A 7,500-nucleotide genomic window follows, 5' to 3' on the forward strand; every position below is an offset into this window, starting at 1 on the left:
ATTCATATTTATTCAACCCAAGATACACCGTATATCCTAAGATAAAAAATCAGAACAGTGTTGCTTTTTTGCATCCGACGGTTCCCCGAGACGTATCACAGCAGATTGCAAGTGGGGACTTCTTATCAAGATAACGAAGAAGCTCCTTCTATAAATTTCAAGTAGTGTGTGCTTAATTCAAGTGTTCAACACAGGGTCTTAAAACATGTTATTATAAGCGCGACACGAGTACACTGGAGGACTGATTGTCCTTGTGGTAATGAGGTTGGCGGATGTTTAACGCAAGCACATTCTGCTTGTTTTGATCGAACTGGCCGTCGCACCTGGAAAGAGAGAAAAATAGAATATTAAAAATGGATCTAACTTTAATAAACTGAAGTAGATGCTGAAAACGTTAATTCCAAAATCCTTACAAAGCCAAACAAAATAACCAACCGATACTGATTAAATATCAGCCGATTAAAATACGCCACAGACAGATCTTACAAAATTCTCGACCGCATTCGTAACAACATGGACACGCCCCAATTTGTTGTGACCCTGTCGATGTGCTTAAAGTCAACAGTAGATAAAGCGCACACTTCCCTTCACGCATGGGGGTTATCTACAGCGTGAAATCGCATAGATATCACACTAAACCTCGGTGTGATAACCTCTGACAGGCCGGTCATTAAGTGATAGATCGAGTGCCCTTTCCACGCGACAGACTCAGGTTCTCTCCGCTGTTTCTTTGTCTTCGTGGACTCTGACTCTGACCTTTGCTCCCTCTCCTTGCTTCCTTCCCCCTCGCTATTATACTGTGTTGTTGTTGTTCCTTGTTTTTTTTCTTGATCTATAGAGCTCTGTCTGTGCCCTTTTGTCTCTATCTATCTGTCTATTTGCTTGCCTGTCTGTCTCTTCTTATCTCCTTTTCCTTCTCTCTCTCACTCTCATTCTCTCTCTTTTCTATCATTCCTCCATCTCTCTCTCTCTCTTTTTTTTCCTCCATCTACATCTCCCTCTCCCTCTCCCTCTCCCCCTCCCTCTTCTCCGCCCCCAACCCCTCCTTCTCTGAGTGAGACATCAGACTCAAGAATGGCGAGTGTCATGACGTTAACTATTCTTCCTCCCTTAGTACCTGGTTTTAACCTGTATGTTGTATGTCATGTAAACTTCCTCTAAAGATAAAAGCGACAAATAATCAGCATCAGAGAAAAATGTGAAGTAACAATGATGATAATATAATATAATAACACGAAGAAAAGATACAAAGAACGTACGGCACCGGTTTACACGAATCCACATTTGAAACTTTTAACGAACATAAGCAACACGCCGTCCTCCAGAGCGATGCGAGAACCAACATCAGAATATTCTTCCGCAGTTTGTTGTGTTTTAAGATGTCTCTGTGCATTTCCTGAATTCAAGAAATAAATAGAGGATTCGGCTCTCCATAAGTGAAACACTATATTATTCTTGTCGCGAGTGGGAGAGACTTGTGTTTGCAATATATTTTACTCGTGTAACGTCCTGTCGCCATCACTCAAAAAGGGAATTTCCTCTTGCTTCTTTGGCGGTTTCTTGAAGGAGATGCATTTTCTTGATATTATTTTAGGGTTTCTATATTTTCATAAAAGTCCAAAATCTGTTTTACTTATTTACCGTTGACGTAAACTGTGCAACTGGTAATAATATCGGATATGAAAAAAGTTAATGTTTAAAAAAATAATAATAACTATGAAGAAAAAAATTATATTCTCATCATTAAGGTATTTTGCAACGATTTCAATATTTCTTGCAATTGCAGCTTAATGCTTAATTGCAACATCAACCACAAACGCGAAAAAGAAAATGAATACTTATCATGATGGAACAATTAGAAGCAGCGACTGTCATGAGGAAATACACGCGTCATGAGGTGGCTTTTTTGTTAAGAAAAACACAAAAGCAAAACGAAGGGGAAAATTGTGACATCAGGGAACATCTGTGAGAAATGAACGAGAGGATTAGTGAGGTTATTAGCAAAGGAATTAATGAGGTTATTAGCGAGAGCATTAATGAGGTTATCAGCGAGAGTATTAATGAGGTTGGTGGAGATGTTTGTGTCTCAATTATCAGTAATTAGTTTTTTTTCCAACGTCAAACAATCTTTATTATTTACAAATATTTATATACATTGTTTTTATTATCCCCCCTATGATAACACACATTATAGTGTATTGATAAATTCAATTTCCTCCATAATAACACATGATACTGTAATAGAAAAAAAAAAAAAAAAAAAAAAAAAAAAAAAAAAAAAAAAATATATATATATATATATATATATATATATATATATATATATATATATATATATATATATATATATACATACTATACCCCAAAGTTCCATTATAAGACCACAGACATCTACTGCATGTTGACTGGACTACAAAATGCACTATGAGATACGACATACCAGTTCAGATAGACCATTATCTATAGTGTGAAGCCTTGCCACACTATACCCCCACTATACAAGCCCGTATGGTGATAACATAGTGCTTTAGGGAAGACTGTCACACTATTCACTTTATCAGCATCATGTACATTAAGCTGTAGCTAAGTTTATCCTTGTGAAATTTACCGTTTCATTTCTCTCCTGTTATGAATTCCTCCCTTAGGCTACTGTCATCGTGACAACGGTAAAGAAGAGAGGGAGAATGATGATAAAAATACCTAAAAGTAAATAAAATTTTAATAACCATAATATGTCGTTATTATTATTTTTTTCAGTTGTTTGCAAAGCCAGGAAGTTGGCATGCTTCTTTGGTTATGTAATTAATGGTGTGGTTAGTCAAGAACAAAAGTTTCTGGTGTTATTTTCATCGCGGTGATATAAAACTACAATTGTTGTCCCACGTGCATATTCGGAACTTTTTTTTTGTTGTTGTTGTTGCACATATGTTATTCGTGGCTAAATGTGAGTAAGACTGTAAACCGTCCGCGCATAAAAATGCAAATGCAGACACACATACATAAGCATAAAAAGTAAACGCACATAAGGATGAATAAACACAAACAAACACACATACAAACACAAATACACACAAACACATACAAACTCACGCAAACACAAACACGCACAAATCCACCCCTAAACCTCAACCCCTACCCCCTACCCCCTTAACCCCTAGCTCCCCCCTCCCCCCTCCTCCCCTAAGACACTTCATCACTCCACCCTAAGCAGGACAACAAACACGGTCCCCCGGTCGGCGTCCAGTCATTACAGGGTACGAGTCACAGCGGCAGAATTCCATAAAGTTGATAAAGATACAAAAAAGATGATAGACAAGAAAAGAGAGAGAGAAAAAAAGGAGAGAAAAAAAAGAGAGACGAAAAGATCCGCCAGCATCCCGCCCTCACATAAAAACAAGAGGGTGGGCTGCGGTGGGCACGGGTGGGCTGGGGAAGGGTAGGGTGGGTTGGGGTAGAGGATGGGGTACGGGGGTGAGCGGGGTAGCGTGTGTGGTGGCATAGTGGTGACGTGTGGGCACCAGGTGTGGCATTGGTCACCATCTCTCTTCTTTGTACACATGGAGCTGTGAGTGTGTGTGTGTGTGTGTGTGTGTGTGTGTGTGTGTGTGTGTGTGTGTGTGTGTGTGTGTGTAGTGTGTGTGTGTGTGTGTGTGTGTGTGTGTGTGTGTGTGTGTGTGTGTGTGTGTGTGTGTGTGTGTGTGTGTGTGTGTGTGTGTGTGTGTGTGTGTGTGTGTGTGTGCGTGCGTGCGTCTGTTGCTGTGAGTGTACAAAGCATTATGTGTCTGGAGATATCGTTACGTTTCTTTCCTTACCAAAAAGGGCAAATTTACATTCGTGGAGAATGACAATTTTACGACCGCTCTTACGGTAAATAAGTGCAGTATGACAAACACACACACACACACACAAAAGCCGCTCTCCCCCTCCCCTCGCCCCCACAAACAAAAGCACATGTGCATAAACCCTTCCCCCCACGTAAACTACTCCAGATCTCTGGGCACTCACACGAACACACACACACACACAAGCTCCCCTCCCCCCCACAAACCCCCTTTCCTCCCTCTACACACCCCTTTGCATCCCCCCTAAGCACAACCTCTTTCCCCAAAAGAAACCCCTCCTCTCCCTTCCCCTCCCCTTCCTCCTCCTCACCCCACCTACTCCCCTCCCTTCCCCTCCCCTTCCTCCTCCTCACCCCACCTACTCCCCTCCCTCCCCCTCCCCTTCCTCCTCCTCACCCCACCTACTCCCTTCCCTCCCCCTCCCCCCACCTACTCCCCTTCCTTCCCCCTCCCCCCCCTCACCTCACACACTCGCACACGTCACCAGGAAAGAAAAATAGGATGTCCCACCATCAATCAGCACCAGAGTCAAAGGTTCAGGTCGAGTATGGGGAGGGGGAAGGGAGGGGGAGGGGGGGAGGGGCGACCAATATGTCAATTCCTGACAAATTTAGGCTTAAAGGGGATCGGCCTCTGTTCATTCCGGTTTTTCGTTTTTCGATCGGAAGTTTTTGAATTTTTTTTATTATCTTTTTTTGTGTGTGTGTGAAGTGGAAGGGTTATTTTTTTATTTATTAATTGTATTTTTTGATTGTTGATTGGAATATATTTGAAGGCGATAATAGATTTAATAATAGTAATTAAATGTATAGTGAAAATAATCATAATATTAGTGATGATAAAGTCACACAATTTTTATTAAAAAAAAAAAAAAAAAATCCACGTATGCTCATAGTTTAATTCTTGGATCAACACACACAAAATCCTACATGTGTGTGTGCGTTTACATATACGTATCTCTGTATATTTCTATCAATATGTACACCTATGTATCAATAAGCAAACCCAACAGGACTTCATAAATGCATAACCCAACCCATAAATCCCCCCTCCCCCCCATAAAAAAAAACGAAAACCACCCCAGTCACCAAATGCACAGACGGCCAAGGTGGCAAGGGAGCACGGGCGTCGGCACCACAAATATTGGTTCAGAGGGACGCCGCCCACCTCAATCCTCCCATGACCTTACTGCAGCCCTTCTCGCCCTCTCTCGCCCACAACGGCGCTTCTGTACCCCGGGCCTTCCCTCCCTCCCTCCCCCTACCCTTGTCCACCCCCCACCTCTCGCCCACCGCCAGCCCACCGCCAGCCCACCGCCAGCCCACCAGCCAGGCCGCCTCACATGAACCAATGCTCTGAGGTAGTGCTTTTAAGTCCCGCTCGGAGGAATGCCTTTTGCTACATTAAATTTACTCTTGAAACCTCTCGTGAAACAAATTGGTCTTGCGTAAGATCCGCCTCCTCGCTTCTCCTTCTTCCTCTTCTTCTTTTTCTCCTCCTCCTTCTTTCCCCTTCTTCTTCTTTATTTTCTTTTTGTCGTCCTCTCTCTACTTCCTTCTCTACAATCACCACTAATACTACTCCTTACTCACCCTTTTTCTGCTTCTCTTATTCTCTTTTCTTTTTCTTCTTTTTCTTCTTCTCATCTTTTTCCTTCTCCTTCTTTTTTCCCTCTTCTTTTTGTCGTCCTCCTTCTACTTCTTCATCTACAAACAATTACTACTATTTCTTCACCCTTCTCCTCTTCTTCTTTCCCTTTTCTCTTTCCTCCTCCTCCTTCTTCTTCTCTTCCTCTTCTTGTATTTCTCCTCCTCCTCCTTTTCTTCACCTCCTTCTCATCTTATTATTATTTTCCTACTCCTCTCCCCATCAGAGAAAAAATAAATCTCACCAATAAATTCAAGAGTTCCCGCGTTTCCTTTTTTTCGTAGCATGAAGTACACTCGCTAATTCAAATGCATATTTTCCCGCCGAGTTAAGAGTCATCCATAAATAATAATAAAAACAAGGGGGCAACAAGAAAGTTTTGTGTGATGTGATTAGGTATAAAACCGTCTGGCAAGTGAAACGTGACTTCCCCTTGGTACTTTTCGGAGATCTCCCGTCTACCCTCACGAATTATGGTTGACTCGTGTCGTGTTCCAATAATTTATGCTGCACCTGTGTGGTCTGATCTCAATGGCGTAGTTTTAACCGCGCTCTAAATTGACAGCAAGCTTGGCTTTCTCCTCTGTTTTGGATAAACTATGATTTGTTTTGTAATTTACAATGAGAATTAAGATATACTGAGTATCATGGGGTGGCTAAAAACGTGGATAAAAATAATGAAAAAAAAAAGATTCATTAAAATAATATGAAATGGATAATTAGAAGAATCACGAGAGAGGAAGGCAAAAAAGAGTATGATAATGATCATAAAAAAGACATCACGAAAACCCTGAGTTAAGATCAAGTAATAACAGACTTAATTTATAACCACCACCCCTCCCCCTACCTACTCTCCCCCTACCCTTCAACTCATCCTCTCCCTTCCCTCTCTCTTCCACCGACTCTCCACCCTCCCCTTCCCTCTCCCCCCTCTTCCACCAACCCTTTACCCTTCCCTCTATCCTCCCCCTCCCTTTACCCTTCCCCTACCCTCCTCAACCCCCTCCCTTTATCCTCCCCCCCCTCCTCTACCCCTTCCCCCACCCTCCCGCTTTATCTTGTGTATAAATAACAACCAACTGGATACGTGACACACACTTCCGGTGTCTGCGCATAATGACCATCATTTTTGCGTTCACGGCAATAAAGTTCCTGTGATGGATGACCTTATTTTCAAAGTGGAAAATTTTGAAAATTATGATTTGGCGGTTTTAGAGGTAAGCCGTTTGCGTTGACGCTGTAGAGACAGAGAAATAAAGTTGATATGCTTAACGAAATGTGTTTTGTTTGGTAAAGGATTTATATTCTATGTGGAATTAGATATAAAAAGATCCGAGAAATTAAACGGAAAATGAATGTTTGAAAAATGAAATTCGCGGAAAATTGTACACGCACAAAACACACACACACACACACACACAAACACACACATATATATATATATATATATATATATATATATATATATATATATATATTATATCATATCACACACACACACACACACACACACACACATATATATATATATATATATATATATATATATATATATATATATAGATATATATATATTTATACATATATATATATGTATATATATATATATATATGTATATATATATATATATATGTGTGTGTGTGTGTGTGTGTGTGTGTGTGATATATATATATATATATAATATATATATATATATATATATTATATATATATATATATATGTGTGTGTGTGTGTGTGTGTCCCTTATTTTCAGTGATAAGTCTACCAAAAACATCAAGGTGGAGATGAAGGAGGTGAAGGTAGAGGAAGAAGAAAAGAAAGAGGAAGAAGAGGATGAGGAGGAAGAGAAGGAAGTAGCAGAAGAAGAGGAGGAGGAGGAAGAAGAAAAAGAAGGAAGAGGGGAAAGTGAAGAAGAAAAACGTATTTATTTGTTCTTTCTTTCGCTATATTTTTCGCCATCATCAGTATTATCTTTTTCGATCTTTATTTTTCGGCCTTTTCTTCCCCAG

The 7,500-nt window shown here is 40.5% G+C and overlaps 1 protein-coding gene across 5 annotated transcripts in view; it reads right to left on the reverse strand.

Annotated features, from left to right (window-relative positions):
* Positions 1-7,500, reverse strand: part of LOC122259343 (extracellular matrix organizing protein FRAS1) — a 194,887-nt gene that overhangs the window by 66,130 nt on the left and 121,257 nt on the right. The window lies entirely within an intron of this gene.

Source organism: Penaeus japonicus, unplaced genomic scaffold (assembly GCF_977035675.1).
Source record: "Penaeus japonicus unplaced genomic scaffold, GWHDUDI00000001_assembly GWHDUDI00000025, whole genome shotgun sequence".
Classification (NCBI taxonomy): Eukaryota; Metazoa; Arthropoda; class Malacostraca; order Decapoda; family Penaeidae; genus Penaeus; species Penaeus japonicus.